At 38.7% G+C, this 16,954-nt stretch overlaps 1 pseudogene; it reads left to right on the forward strand.

Moving 5' to 3' along the window:
* The first annotated feature begins 219 nt into the window (after positions 1-219).
* On the forward strand, positions 220-11,892 carry LOC127437198 (EF-hand calcium-binding domain-containing protein 4A-like; annotated as a pseudogene).
* Positions 11,893-16,954: the final 5,062 nt, after the last annotated feature.

Consider the following 16,954-nt stretch of genomic DNA (forward strand, 5'->3'; position numbering starts at 1 on the left):
GAGAGCGTTCCAAAGATGGCCGACAGTGGACTGACTTGCTAGAAAGACTTTGGTTTAACACCTGTACGTGCAGTTTTTAAACCAAAGTAGTATCAAAACACTACAAGCAAACGGCACCGTTGTATTTACATACTTTTATATTACGGTAATCTGAGGACTTTGTCTCTCTACTTCCACTGGTGGATGAAACAGGTAATGTTCGACTAACTTTACAAGACACCACTCTCTGCTACAGGTGACATGCTGAACACCTGAGGAGAAGGAATGTATCGTTGGTTTGGTGAGTATCTTTTCCTTCTTTAATTTATTTACTTACTTACAACAGTCCCTCAAGTTTTTAAGGCCGTCCAGTATTGTTTTTTACGAATGAAATGTTGACAATGCTGACAAATGGTTTAAATTATGCATGACACCAACAAAATACTTTGTCCATACTAAAGTCACCGATTTCACTGTTCATTAACCGTGAGCAGTATAACTTTAGTAGATCAAAACAGTGATCACACTTGCATAGAGAATATAAATGATATTAGAGGAATCTCTCATGTTCCATCTCCTCTACTATTGTAACATCATGGTTTAAAGTACATTGAAGTACCGTTTAAATATCATGGTAGGCTATATTAATATGGCATTTGGTAAAAATGTGGCGATTTATTGCCAATGGCTTATCAAAGTACCATGTATGAAATGTTCCATTTAAATTTGCAATACTCTAAAATGTTGTTCACACTTTAACTGTCTTGAATTTATGGAGTAGGCCACTGTAAGCCTCGATTGCATATAGTTAAGGTTCAACAAAAGTATTATTTTATGAAAGCTCTTTAACTGTTGGGCCCCTGATTGTCCTCTGCTCAACAATTTACAATCAGCTTTCCAGAGATCACTGATTTAAATAACTTTTGATCAATTTGAACTTATACGCACTCGGCCGGTAGTGTACCAAGCACAACTCAAACCATAATTCATAATGAAAATATTCCATGTTGCATGTGACCCGTGGTCATTTAGTGTGTGGAGGTATTTCCCCTCTGTTCAGACCTCATCCGCATCGGCAACACGAAATCCTGATTGCTGGTAAGAGTGCTGCATAATGCATAATGTAAACTGAGCTGAAGACTTTATTTGCATGTCAATTTGTTTCTGTACACACACCCTCTCCGCACATCCCATGTCACATGACTCCATCCTGTTCTGCAATACACATCCTGGAGATCTGCAGGCAAGAAACAAAAACATAGGAAATTGTGCATGTATGCTGCCTTATTTGGTGGGTTACCTCATTTCTACCACAGTAAAAGTTTATTATGATTAGCTTGATTGTAGAAATGACCATTGGTTGCAAGTTAACATTTTATTTTTGGTGCAGGAGGGAGTTTCTCCCCAAGATGTTCATAACTTAATGCCACAGGCGTTTATCTACAGTATGTGAAATTCCCATGTGTTTGTTGCCACCATGTGCAACATGTTTCCTACAAGAATTCTGATTATATAACACTGTCACCAAGTTTCGCAGGTATACATATCAACCTGAAAACTTTTGTCCTCTTTTCTTACAGTAATTTTTTGGGTTTTTTGCCACCAAATCTGATCAAAATAATTTTCAACTTTATTGAGTATCATGTTTATGGGAATTGACTTGTGATAAACTGATATAATTTGGCCAGGCCAATTGATTAGTTGATATTTGGTAGATCATCATATTGACAGATAATTGTGCCTGTTTGGCCGATTAACAGAAGTGTGTTAGTTCTGAAGTCTGAAAGTCGAAAGCCTTGTTAATGGATGATGAATAGTGTTCGACCGATATATCAGGCAGGCAGATTAATCGACCGATATTTGGCCGTTTTGAGATTATCGCCTTTATAATTGTGTCTGATTAACAGATGTTTGCCAGTTTCAAAGTCTGTTGACAGCCTTGTCAATGGATAATGAATAGAGAGAGACTATTATCTCTCCCTCTCTCGAACTGGCGCCTCCGGCTCCCCTTTATCTCACTCTCCCGCTGATCAGCTGATTCAGCGCCAGCCATGCATTGTCATGGCCCGGCCACACCCACACCCTCCACCTAGTCACAATCCCCCTTGTTCAGGCCGGGGCACCACCGGTCTGACCAATATCCCCCCATCTCTGGAGGGGAGACGCTGCCCTTCCGGCCGTTCTGTCAGCCGGTGGTCCACCCCACCTCCTGTGAACCTGGGGGAGAAACGAGGGGAGGCGTGGGGAGAGGGAGAGGAGAGGGTGAGCAGAGACACAGAGAGAGAGAAGAGCTTGCTCGCCGGCTCCTGGACGTGCTGTCGCCTGGTGCTCAACCGCTCCTCCACCCTCTGGCGGATGCCAGCTTGCTTTTCCCCCAGTGGACGGCAGCGAGTCCTCCGGCCCTTGGTGGACGTAACCACTCCTCCCCTTCTTCGGTGGACAGCAGTGGTTCCTCTGGCTCTCGGCGGCCAGCAGCAACTCCTCCGTCCCCAGGCAGATGCAGCGCATGCAGCACGGCCGTGTGCATCTCTCTCGAACTGGCGACTCCGGCTCTCCTTTGTTATCAGCTGATTCAACGCCGGCCGTGCATCGTCACGGCCCGGCCACGCCCTCCTCCTCTTCACAGTCATTTTGAAATGTTTGCCTTTATAACTGTGCCTAGGAATTTTGTCAGTTCAAAAGTCTGCAGACAGCCTTGTCAATGCATATAGAATAGAGACAGACTGATATATCGACTAGCAGATTATTTAGCTGTTATTTGGCCATTTTTAGATTATCTTTATAACTGTGCCTGATTGGCCAATTAACAGAAATTAGGCAGTTTTTAAGTCTGTCAACATCCTTGTCAATAGATAATGTATAATGTTCGACCGATATACTGGGCAGGCAGATTAATTGACCGATATTTGGCCATTTTGAGATTATTATCTTCATAACTATGCTTAATTGGTGTATTAACAGAAGTTGGCTAGTTTCGAAGTCTGTCAACAGCCTTGTCAATGACAATGAATAGAGCTAGACTGACATACTGGCTGGTCAATTAATCAGCCATTATTTGGCCATTTTCAGATTATTGCCTTCATAACTGTGCCTGAGAAGTTTGTCAGTTCATAAATCTGCAGAAAGCCTTGTCACTGCATATAGAATAGGAATAGATCGATATATGGGCTGTCAGATTAATCAAACAATATTTGGTTATTTTGAGATTATCGCCTTTATAACTGTGCAGATTGGCCGATTGACAGAAGTAGTCATAGTGTCTGTTCTGAAGCCTACCAACAGCTTTGTTAATGGATATTGTACATTTTCTGTTCTCAGATATTTTAGTGAACTTTGAGTGGATGTTTGTCTAAAATAAGTGTTCATTAAATTGTGTACATCTTATTTGCACTAAATTATATTATAGATATTAGCATTATATAAGCCATTGGCCACCCTGCTATCTTGATATTGGTGTCATCCATTAAAAACAATATCAGTCAACCACTAATACCATTTTGTATTTTCAAAGAGTGAATTGAGAAAATGTTGCATAAAATGTTATTTTCTAACATTAAATCACAATAGTTTAATCTCTCTAGATCTCGGCATTGGGATTCATTTTTTTAAAAACCTATATCGCAAATATGTTTTTTTTTAAAACTATAGTCACAAAACTACACTATATTGCCAAAAGTATTCGCTCACCCATCCAAATAATTGAATTCAGGTGTTCCATTCACTTCCATGGCCACAGGTGTATAAAATGAAGCACCTAGGCATGCAGACTGCTTCTACAAACATTTGTGAAAGAATGGGCCACTCTCAGGAGCTCAGTGAATTCCAGCGTGGTACTGTGATAGGATGCCACCTGTGCAACAAGTCCAGTCCTGAAATTTCCTTGCTACTAAATATTCCACAGTCAACTTTCAGTGGTATTATAACAAAGTGGAAGCGATTGGGAATGACAGCAACTCAGCCACGAAGTGGTAGGCCACGTAAAATGACAGAGCGGGGTCAGCGGATGCTGAGGCGCATAGTGCGCAGAGGTCACCAACTTTCTGCAGAGTCAATCGCTACAGACCTCCAAAGTTCATGTGGCCTTCAGATTAGCTCAATAACAGTGCGTAGAGAGCTTCATGGAATGGGTTTCCATGGCCGAGCAGCTGCATCCAAGCCATACATCACCAAGTGCAATGCAAAGCGTCGAATGCAGTGGTGTAAAGCATGCCGCCACTGGACTCTAGAGCAGTGGAGACGCGTTCTCTGGAGTGATGAATCACGCTTCTCCATCTGGCAATCTGATGGACGAGTCTGGGTTTGGCGGTTGCCAGGAGAACGGTACTTGTCTGACTGCATTGTGCCAACTGTGAAGTTTGGTGGAGGGGGTATTATGGTGTGGGGTTGTTTTTCAGGAGCTGGGCTTGGCCCCTTAGTTCCAGTGAAAGGAACTCTGAATGCTTAAGCATACCAAGAGATTTTGGACAATTTCATGCTCCCAACTTTGTGGGAACAGTTTGGGGATGGCCCCTTCCTGTTCCAACATGACTGCGCACCAGTGCACAAAGCAAGGTCCATAAAGACATGGATGAGTGAGTTTGGTGTGGAAGAACCTGACTGGCCTGCACAGAGTCCTGACCTCAACCCGATAGAGCACCTTTGGGATGAATTAGAGCGAAGACTGCGAGCCAGGCCTTCTCGTCCAACATCAGTGTCTGACCTCACAAATGCACTTCTGGAAGAATGGTCAAAAATTCCCATAAACACACTCCTAAACCTTGTGGAAAGCCTTCCCAGAAGAGTTGAAGCTGTTATAGTTGCAAAGGGTGGGCCGACGTCATATTAAACCCTATGGATTAAGAATGGGATGTCACTTAAATTCATATGCGTCTAAAGGCAGGTGAGCGAATACTTTTGGCAATATAGTGTATCTATGTGATCACAAGTGCAATTCATGTGTGCAGGGAATTACAGTCAAATTTGACAGAGCGTCTCAGTTTTCCAACTGTTGGCTCGTTTGGTGTGATGTCATGTCACTAAAAATCCACACTGTTAATTGTTTAGGATTTGAGGAAGAGAAAACCTCCTTTAAGGTATCTGGATTTCAAACTTCTGATCGTAGCAGGTTTTACATTGTTTTAAGGTGGTCCAAGTTGGTCTAAATGGATGATTAGTTGGACTACCAGCTCGTGCACCTGTTTTGACCTCTATACCATCTTGGTCAAGCTGGTTAGGGCTGGTAGACCATATGGACCAGCAATAAACCATTTACCATGTATCAGAAACCAGCTTGACCACCTTAAGCTGGTAGGACTTCATTTTTCCAGAAGGGAACTTCAAGAGGTCATGACTTCATATATAGTACAGTTACGAACAACTAATTTTTAATTTTGTTTTAGCTTTCTGACACAAAACTAAATAATCAAGGGGTAGAACTTTGCATATTTCCCCAAAATTTGATGCATCTAGTACGAAGATCAGAGTTTCTCTGATACACCCATGACCAATGTTGCAACACATCACACCTGTGTGAAGGATTGTTCAGCATTCTGGTTAATGTTTATTTGCAGCTATTTTAAGAAGCAAGATATTTAGGCTGTCCTCGGCATATTCCACTTATAAAGCTGATTATTAACCGATTAACTAAAGTTAAAATTAAACTAACTGATTACAGTTTTTACAAAGTAAAAATGGTATTCTTCCTCTCTTCTCGCTCTCTCTCTGTAGTTATGTCGGGCTGGTTAAAGGATGAGGTGGTGTTGGAGGGGACGGGCAGTGGTCGGATGTCCCCCAGCTCCAGACTTCAGAGCCCCTTGCCGAGTCTAATGATGAGGTTATCATCCTGCAGCACAGGGAGCAGAATGCCCTCTCCTGGCTCAGACATGCAGGACAGTATGAGTAAAGCAAAAGAGTTCTTTGAACTCTGTGATAAAGAATGTAAAGGATTCATCACGAAAAGAGACATGCAGGTGAGACTGGACAGGATGTAAGAATAGCTTATTGTATGCTGGGGTTCAAAGGTCATGTTTGTAATTAAATTGGTGACCATATCTATATATATTTATATATATTTTTAAATTATGATTATTATTATTATTGGTTTCGGTCTGATTAGGCTGATATAGGAAGCAGGTAATTTTTTTTTTTTTTTTCCTCAGTACAAACAGTTTTGTCTAAGTCACATTTCCAAAGAAAAGAAACTGTTTTCTATCTCTTTGGCTGTACTTTAAAAGTAGTGCTCAACCATTATTGGGTTTTTCAATTACCAATGCCGATATCTAGATTACAGGGTGGTAAATTTAAAGCCAATGTATTAACACTTATTTTACACCATTTTTACACACAATTCTACAGTATATTGGTAAAACCCCTAGTTTATACTTCTCTGTAGTTCACACTCACAATCATGTATTCTCTGTGTGTGCATTTGCATGTGTGTGTTCACTAGCGGTTACAGGGAGAGATGCCTCTGTCAATTGAGTTGGAGTGTCTGTTTTTGAGAGTCTGGACCGAGACAGAAATGGTTACCTCACTCCCCTTGAGTTCCATACAGGCCTGGGTGAGTGTGTTACTGCAAACAGTTTCACATGCTACATCTGTGAGAGCTTGTTGGTTCTGGGGCTAATGAGGGTTCTGAGCTGGAAGAGGGATCGAGGTGAGAAGAGGGAGAGCGAACTGTGGGGGGAAGAATAGAGCCAGTAGATATCCGATTCACGCAGATCCTCATGGAGCTAGGAACTGAAACTCTTTAAAGAGTGAGTAAATGAACATCAAATCCATATAACATAAGATAACAGATAAACTATGCTTGTCTATTTGAACTTAAGATTATTATGTTAGCTTGACCATGAAAACATGCTCTCTTAAATGTGTCCTGGTATTCAAACTAAATAATACCTGTAAAACCTTCAAACTTATTAAGCTGTTTTAAACTCTAAAGCAAGACTTTTTCAAGCCAAAATAAAAGTATGTTTACCTTTCTTTTTCTAGTTGTTTCTACAATTTTCGTTAAGATTCTTTATTCAAGTGTTTGCATGTGTATGGTTCTGTTTGTCAATGGGAGTTGTGTACTCTTTGGTGTGAGTTTGAGAGAGACAAACCTGAACTGTTTGGTGTGTTGGAGGAGGTTCTCTCTCACACTGTGTCTCATCTTCAGAACACCCACAAAGAGAGAGACCATTTAGATGCTACGCAGGTCAGTCTTCACTGAATTCCTGTGACCTCATTCATCTCCACCTTACCTATTGATGTCATAATTTCATGTTTATGTCCATATAGATAAAGGAAGCAGCTCATTTGCACTCTAAGACTGAAGTGTGTTTAAATGTCCCACAGAAAAGAGGAATAATATGACAGAGTGAAACTTCGGTCCATGTTTGGAGACATAAAGACTCCGTTAAAAGAAGAGCGAGAGAAACTACAAGCATTGGTAAATATACACACGCTAAATATTGGAGCACAGATTTAGGCTTTGATGTACATTTAGCTTGGGAACTGTGGTGATTTTGATTCGAGACTAATGCTTGTATTAGAGTAAATGCTGATTATGGTGATAGGGATGTGATGATGATGGTGATATTGGTAATCATGACATTGATGATGGCGATGATCATGATGATAATGATATTGTTAATGATCCTTATGATCATGATTTTGGTCATGATGTGATGATGATGGTGATGATATTGATGATGGTGATATTATGATGGTGATTTTGGTCATGATGTGATTATGGTGATATGATGGTGATTTTGGTCATGATGTGATGGTGATAATGATATTGATAATGGTGATATTATGATGGTGATTTTGGTCATGATGTGATTATGGTGATATGATGGTGATTTTGGTCATGATGTGATGATGGTGATAATGATATTGATGATGGTGATGTTATGATCATGATTTTGGTCATGATGTGATGATGATGATGGTGATAATGATATTGATGATGGTGATGTTATGATGGTGATTTTGGTCATGATGTGATGATGGTGATAATGATATTGATGATGGTGATGTTATGATCATGATTTTGGTCATGATGTGATGATGATGGTGATTTTGGTCATGTTATGGTGATTTCGGTCATGATGTGATGATGGTGATAATGATATTGATGATGGTGATGTTATGATCATGATTTTGGTCATGATGTGATGATGATGGTGATAATGATATTGATGATGGTGATTTTGGTCATGATGTGATGATGGTGATGGTGATAATGATATTGATGATGGTGATGTTATGATCATGATTTTGGTCATGATGTGATGATGGTGATGGTGATATTGATGATGGTGATGTTATGATCATGATTTTGGTCATGATGTGATGATGGTGATGGTGATATTGATGATGGTGATGTTATGATCATGATTTTGGTCATGATGTGATGGTGATAATGATATTGATAATGGTGATATTATGATGGTGATTTTGGTCATGATGTGATGATGGTGATATGATGGTGATTTTGGTCATGATGTGATGATGGTGATATGATGGTGATTTTGGTGATGATGTGATGATGGTGATATGATGGTGATTTTGGTGATGATGTGATGGTGATGATCATGACAGTGATGATGATATTGATGATGGTAATGGTATGATGGCGATTTGATGGTTATGATGGTGATTTTGGTCATGATATTATGATCATGATGGTAATGTGATGATGGTGATTATGATGATGGAGATTTTGGACGTGATGTGATGGTGATAATGAAATTGAAGGTTATGATGGTGAGTTTGGACACGATGTGATGGTGATAATGATATTGATGATGGTTATGATGGTGATGATGTTTTTGATAGTGATGATCTTGATGGTGATAGATGGTGATTGTTATGATGAATATTTTGGACACGATGTGATTGTGATAATCATGATGGTGATAATGATATTTATGATAGTGATGGTTATGATGGTGATTTTGGTCATGATGTGACAGTGATGATCATGATGGTGATAATGATATTGATGATGATGATGATTATCATGATTGTGATCACAATGATGATTAAAGCTGGTGATGGTTGTGATACTTTTTGTGGTGATTTTTATTGATGTTGATGTAATGGTAATTATAATGATCATTATGGTGGTATTGATTATTACTATATAATGTTGTTGATGTGATGTTGGTCTTTGATGAAGGGCAGCATAAGGTAAGGAGACAGGAAAGAGCAGCTGCTACAAGAACTGAGGACACAGAAGCAGCAACTGGAGTTCAAACTCACCAAACAGAAAAAGGTACAGACTCATCATTTACTCAACACATCTCATTTATCAGACCAGAGGGATTTCTGTCTCATCTCACCTGTGTGTGTGTGTGTGTGTGTGTGTGTGTGTGTATGTGTGTTCAGCTGGAGAGCAGGATCAGCACTGAGCAGTGATCAGGCTGATGCTCATGGGGAGAACCGCAGACTGCAGAACATCAACCAGCAGCTACAAGGTGAACTAGATCAGAGTCAAGAAGAGCTGCAGCACGCTCTGATTCAACTACAACAACTGCAGAATAACATCAAACACCAGCAGAGGGGCGAAGAGAGGTGTGTTCTCAATTCAGTTGAATTAAGCTCAGGTTATTTCATCTCAAAGTGTACTTGTGGCACAAATTACACAGTGTCATTACCAGCTGCAATGTAATCAATCACATCTCTTCCATATTAATCTGCGCTAACCAGTCGTGACTGTGACAAGCTAATGACAAGATGTTTGGTTTCTGTTTCTGATGCATGATGCTGGGTAGCTCCACCCACACTGAAATCTCATTGGTCCAAAATCTTGCTTCACATAACTGGATATTAAACATCAAATATGTTTTGATTGGCTGTGACTACAGACCTGTCGTTTCCTGGAAAGAATATAATATTCGACATAAACAATCCTGCTACTAAACTTGATTACTTTTCACATTTTGGCTGTTTCTTTCTCTAGAGATGTCCTGAAAGTATCCAGAAACATGCAAAAGGAACAAGAAAGCCTGATGAGACAGCTTGACCTGCTCAGGTAGGGTTACTTGACTGTCCTGATCACCTTTAGTATGCAGTGTGATGGGTGTTTAAAATGTAGGGTGTGATTTATGTTTTTAACTGGGAGATAAGGCCACAAAAATTGGCCAATCAAAACAGAAATTATTATATCCTGTAAGGAGCTTCAAGACCGTGATAGGTTGTTAGTCCTTCTTATTGATATCTAGAGCTGTTATCTGTGTTCGGAGGCTGTAAAACTCCAGTGAATGGGAAATCCAGGCACTATCCCAAAATGTAACTATAGCTCTGTTGTGAAACCTAGTGAGCTGCCTTGCTATTTGCTAGCTACACAGGCAGCTGCCTTCCAAGGCAACATTCTGACCAATATGGAACCTTACAAGAAACTGATTTGGAACACTCTAAATAGGTAGCAACTCTAGGTTGCATCACACAAATAGCACTCCTCACATGAAGCGCTCAAGAGACGCTACTCACTATTGATTGTAATAGATTTTGGTATTAGCGTGTTGCTAAGCTAATGAAGCGAAACTCTAATAAGCATAAAAATACACCACGCACACAATTATTGTGTAAAATAGTGAACTTTTAATTAGTTAATCAATGCTTTTTCAGTATTCAATATTTTTCTAATCATCATTTCTCTCGAATGGTCTGCCGTTTTGGAACACAGCTTATGTTTGCTCTCTCTCTCTCTTTTAGGGACATGAACAAGTGCCTTCGGGATGATAAAGATGCCCACCAAGCTCAGAAGATGGCTAGTCTTAAATACCCCTTCATGCCCCCCCACTCCTTTCCCACCATGCCGCTGTGTGCAAGCCTTTTCGCCATGGGCACGCTCTGTTGACCTGTATTGACACGCCAATGTAACATTACCAACAAAGCACTGCTGCGGACAGTGCAGCTAAATGTGAACGGATGCATTCATGTAACTGGATGTAACTGACAGGCTTCCCATAATCCTGTGTTCTTGCTGGAATTTGTTTGAGTCTGGATGATGGCAGCCACACCTTCTTTTGGAATTTTACAGAAGTCTAATTTCGTAAACATTTTTGTATTTGGCAAATACAGCTGGGTTTATTTTATTTTTCTCTGGAGATTGTATTCAATTCGTCAGCCTCTTAAAGCAACAACAACACATGACTTTACGGAGACTTTGAACACAATAACGTAAGTCATGACGGAGCTCATATGGAACATTTGAAACTGAAAATGGAATTTGAGCTTCTCCCGTTTTCTCATTAAACAGATCACAATGGGAGATAGATGTTTTCTGGTTCGGTCTATTACAGAAGTAACCGTGATGTCATAACCTTTAAAATGTTACAGTGTTAGTAGGGACTTAATCATTGTGAGGCCTATAAATGTTTTTTATAAACTTTCTGTATGAAAATTGTAAGTTTAAATAGGTGATTACCTTAAAGAAATGTCCAGGGTTTTTTTATTTATTTTTTATGTTTTGCATTAATAAAATAAAGCCTATTTTTTTGCATTGTAAAATAGTTTTCATCACAATAACATTTTCCCAACTTACTGTAATGCGAAAATCCATTGCATAATATACATTTTCATTTTTCATTATTAGGTGAAATTTTTACATTTTTCGTGAGACTCACCTAAAATAAGACTTAGTTGCCTGATTAAATACTTGTAATTTACCAGTTACATTGATAATTTCATTTATCATTTCAGGACTCTGAAACAGGGCAGCTTACCTCATTATGTATTTTCTAATCTTCTTTTGTAATTCAGTACAAATTGTTTGGAGGATTCCTCTGTATTTCACTTGAAATGAACAAGTTCTGTCAACATTACTATCTTATGTGTTTTTGTCTGAGTGACTTAATGAAATGGAGAGAATGTAAAGATTTAATATAGAGAAGAGATAAAGCTGAACAAATATACTGTATGTTATCAATCATTGTGACAATGAACAATAAACCTATTTATTCATTTTGAGTCCTCATTCTGAATTATCTTCACACACATACACAAAGCAAAGTGCTGTCACTGTAACTTATTTTACTTAGAATCATCATAACATAATGTTTTAATATACAAATATAATATAATAAATATATAAAATATAATATCTTTATTATTGATTTTTATTATTTGAAAATGACAAAATTATATAAAATAAGTATTATAATAACGCTAAAATATTCTCTCGAATCGCATTAACTGTTACTCAGACGGCTAAAGTGAAAAGCCCTTTACAGAGGAAGGAATCCATATTAAGGATCTATTTCCAGCCGAGAAAATCCACTAAAAGTTGGGTAACTGAACCTTATACGCTACAGGTTTGTCTTTAAAATTATAGTTTTTTAATTTAGCTGTATTAAAATGATCTTTTGCTCATTTATATTAAAGGCAGCTGATGAAATCCTCACAAGATGAGCCAGAAGACTTGGATGCTTCGTTAAACGACTCCCATCTGAAAAGACTCTCCATAGTCAAACAGAAAGAGGACAAAACTATCTGTCAGTCAGAGAGATCCACGGTGGTACTTCTATGTTCTTGTAGATTTTTTTTACTCTATTGTTTTACTCTCTCTCTCTCTCTCTCTCTCTCTCTCTCTCTCTCTCTGTCTGTCTTAGATGCAAATGATGCACCTTAGATATTTGCATGAGAAAGAAGACACACTTTCTGTAGTTTCACTTTCAAACACAACAACTGATGTTCTGCTCATTAATTCAAGATCTTATCAAACACATTAATCTATCTTAAGCGGCTTCTGGCTTCCCGGGAGTCTGTTATTGGAAAAGCTCTCTGGAAAAACATTCTTTCTCATATAGAGTGTGGTGTACGATCCGCAGCTGTTTAAGGTGGTGTTTTTGGGGAATTCCGGAGTGGGAAAGAGTTCCTTCATCCATTTTTACTGCAGCGGTCAGTTCCCCAACAATGTGGCTTCAACTGTGGGTGAGCTTGTCTGACTTAACCTCACCGCCTTTTGTATACTGACGAGTCATGTGATGTTTCAACCCAGTTTCATGAAAATTCGTACGAGTTGGCTATTTCGTATGATTTCGTACGAGTTCGTTCATATAAATTTGTACGATTTCATCACGTGCAAATGCTCAGATGTCTAATGCGGAAGTAAGCCCGAGTTTCACGCATGAGGCGTTAAGGACATGCTTATTAATATTATGCCCTTACCCAAACCCCTTGTCTAAACTTAACCAATCAGTAGAGTGTGTAAACATGATAGGAAGCTGTTGTGTGTGACAGAAGCAAGTAATTGTCATATATTAGATGGAAACGATGTCCAGCGGCGTCATTGGCTGTAGTGAAAGTTGTACAAATTTATACGAGGCAGTCGTACAATATCATACGAATTAGCCAAATTTATTTTAGGCATTTGAGGCATAATGTTCACGCAAAAAAATTATTCCATCTCGTCCCTGGTTTATAAAAAAAAAAAAGAGGCAAAAAATCGTGATTACAGTAAACAGCTTCCAATGGAAGTGAACGGGGCCAGTCCTAAAACATTAAAATACACTCTGTTTTAAAAGTATAGCCAGAAGACATAAACATTATAAGTGGTAGCATGATTTTAAGGTGATAAAATTGTTCACTAACCTTATCTGTGTGGAGCTCTATCCGATTTTACAACTTTGTTGCCATGACGATGTAATATCGGTTAACTCTGTAATCTGGTAAATGCTGTAGCGCCAAGTAAATGCTGGTAAATCCCTGATTTTATCAACACAATCATGTTGACGCATGTAATGTTTATGTCTTGTGGCTGTTGTTTTGTTTATTAACTGGCCCCATTTACTTCTACTTTAATTCCTTCATTGTACCCGTGATTTTTGCTTTATTTTTTTTTTATAAATGAGAGAAAATACAGTTTAGTGAGTGATTTTATCACACTTAAATCATGTTAACGTATAATATTTACGTCTTGTGGCTGTACTTTTGAAACAGTGTATCTTAATGTCTATGGACTGGCCCCAATTCACTTCCACTCATTTGCATGTAAAAATAATGATTGGGAAATTTGCAGCAAGTTCTTTACGCTCTCTTGTATTACACAATACACTATGCACTCAGCCATGTAGTGTATGAATTTTCAGTGTCGTATTGCCCCAAATATTACGTTTTTTTTCCTACACGGAGCATTCGCCATATAACAACTAACGGAAGTGACGTTTCAAACGCATGTGATGTGTTGCAGCTAGCTTTAGCACGTTAGCCAAACTCTGTTCAACACTTTTATCTCATTATCTCAATGTTTTTTATCTTTTATGTCTGATGGTAAAGCATTCAACTCACATTAGTAAGCTGCCACCTTCACTGTAGTTTCTCTAGTTGCTACATTCTCCATTATTTACAATTGTTCTGTCAGGCTAGCAAAGCAGCCAGCTAACCCTGCCTTTTCAGCTTCATACGGCAAGGGAATGAAGCATCCAACATTCCACACTCCGTTTTGACAGTTGAAAAAGTGCATACGAGGTACTCGTACACTTCTTTCTGTTGTATTTTCAGTATTAACATACTACTCGCACTACAAAATGACGTAGAACAGTGCAGATGTGTGCGGTTTTTGTTTTAAATAAACAATGGACGAGTATTGTTATAAAATTATTTTTCGTGTTAAACAACATTATGCTACAAATGCTGTCAATTAAGCTTATCTTGTTTGAACCTGGAACATTCCTTTAAAGGAGCAATATGTGACTTTGACATCAAGCGTTTAAAATGGGTACTGCAGTCCAAATTCAAAATATTGGAGAGAGTTGTCTCCCCCGCCTCCTCCTCCCCAGACTCGAAGCTCATGTGGGTTGTTAGGTTGAGGACACGCAACAGGAACGAGCAAACTGACAATGGCAAGCGATGAGCCTTACACTGTAAGTTGATCAGCTAATGTATACATTTGCAGTGTTTTTATTGTTTGCAAATTATAAACCAGCTGATGTGGATTTTTTTATATCTCTGTCAATGTTAGCTAGATGTATTGCTGGCTTCCAAGGCTGCAGTGCGCTGTGTTTGCCCGCTAACTTGTTTCAAATCTGGCAACCCGGGGTGTCGAAAACTATTGGGAAATGGACAGAAGGCGGGATCACACAGGCCAAAACATCAACTGAAATCCGTCCCGGAACGGACATTTCAAAGTAGAATATACTGGCTGAAGCAGTGTTTTCAGAGAAGCCAGTATTTCAACTTAGCATGTTTCCTAAATCCCTGATAACATATTATGATAATTTTATGCCTTAGTACAGTAAATATATTACATATTGTACCTAGAAAGTGAATATGGTCAATTTTGTTTTCATGTTGCCTTTAACAGAAAAAAATACACAAGTGTTTAATGACCATTCTGTTTCAATTCTCAACAGTGTTATATTACCAAAGTTTTATTAATAGAATATTTATAATCGGCAATAAGGATTGTAAAATGAATTCCCTTAAAGTACTACTAGTACTAGTTTCTCTATAGTAAACTGAAAATTATCACTTCACCAGATTTCACAGCATCACCCAGCAGAGTGGATGGACTCATCGCCATGTATGATGTCACCCAGGATGCATCTTTCATGGCTGTCCGCCATTGGTTGGACCAAGTGCAGGTGAGTTTAACTTGATCAACGTCATTCTAGCAAGTCAGTTCACTGTCGGCCATCTTTGGAATGCTTCCGGAAAGTTATTTCCAGTCATGCCAGTGCAGCTCCTATCTACTTGAATGGGGAAAGAGTGAAATCTCAAAAAGGGTTTGTCAAGATTATTATCAAAGAACATATTTCAAATCAGAAATAAAATGTGACAATACTGGAATCATAAATTCTGCTCATCTACCTCATATTACGCTAAAAAACCCACAATTTTCCCAACTTGTATAGCTAATGCGCATGCACATTGTTGAGTTGATTGACAGGCGATGTCTGTATCTAAAAGGTGATTGGCTCTTTTAAATGTAAGGCGGGACTTCTTTTCTACATCCATTGACCACTGGGCGTTCCAATTTCTCCCATTAATTTTAATAGTAGTGGTCCGTCTCTGCTAAATAATCTCTGGCTTGATTCAACATTTAAAAAAGTGTTTTGAATCTGGGGTAACTCCACAGGCAGAGATACAAACAGTCGGGGCTGGTTAGATAATATAGTACGGCAGCATTTAAATGCAAAAAGTGTGTTTATGGTGCTATGCATACACATCCTGTAAGTAATTTGATTTAAGGTTTACTGTAATGTGTGTCTGTGTATTTTGAGATTGTTAGCGTCTGGTTTAATCTGTTTGTGTTGACTGCAATTGCATTGCCCACACAATTGGTTTATGAGATTAGACAGAGTATCATTGTGTGTGTGTGTGACTGGCAGGAGAAGATGGCTGAAGGGGCGTGCCTACTGATGCTAGGCAATAAGACCGACCTGGTGACTGTTGACAGGAGGGAGGTGACCCGGGCACAGGTGATGAATGACCTAGTTCTTTATTTCTGTCTGTTTTTAGCCTTTTGACTGTCAATGTCAGTGTTTGTATGACAAGTTTTCATGTTGTTTGTGTTGACAGTATCAGGCTGAGTCCTATGAATCCAGTGCTAAGAGTGGACACCAGGTGGAAGAGGGCATGACACACCTGACCAGGTGTGAATCTGAATTAAAGCATTTTGTTACATTTTCTTTGATCATAAGTATAATGCAACTCTTATGAAAAAAAAAAAAAGGAGGTTGGAAGTTGTTTTCTCTCTCCTATTTCTAAATTCTCAATATTAATGATGGCTGGACGTCTCAATATTCATGAGCTAACGGATTCATAATTCCACGAAATAGTATAGTCTACCTCTATATTCTGTATATTCAGGAAGACTTTTAACTGTTAGAGGTTATAAAATACTATCTGGAACAATCATAAGATTAATTTATGATTTATTAAAGGTGCACTCAGTCATTTTTTTACTCATTAATTTTTTTTTAATCCTATAGAAATTAATTGTCATTTCGCAATATATGTAAAAGATCATAACCACTCATATGAGAGTCATATCAGTAACCTT

The sequence above is a fragment of the Myxocyprinus asiaticus genome, chromosome 48, assembly GCF_019703515.2.
Source record: "Myxocyprinus asiaticus isolate MX2 ecotype Aquarium Trade chromosome 48, UBuf_Myxa_2, whole genome shotgun sequence".
NCBI classification, from domain to species: domain Eukaryota; kingdom Metazoa; phylum Chordata; class Actinopteri; order Cypriniformes; family Catostomidae; genus Myxocyprinus; species Myxocyprinus asiaticus.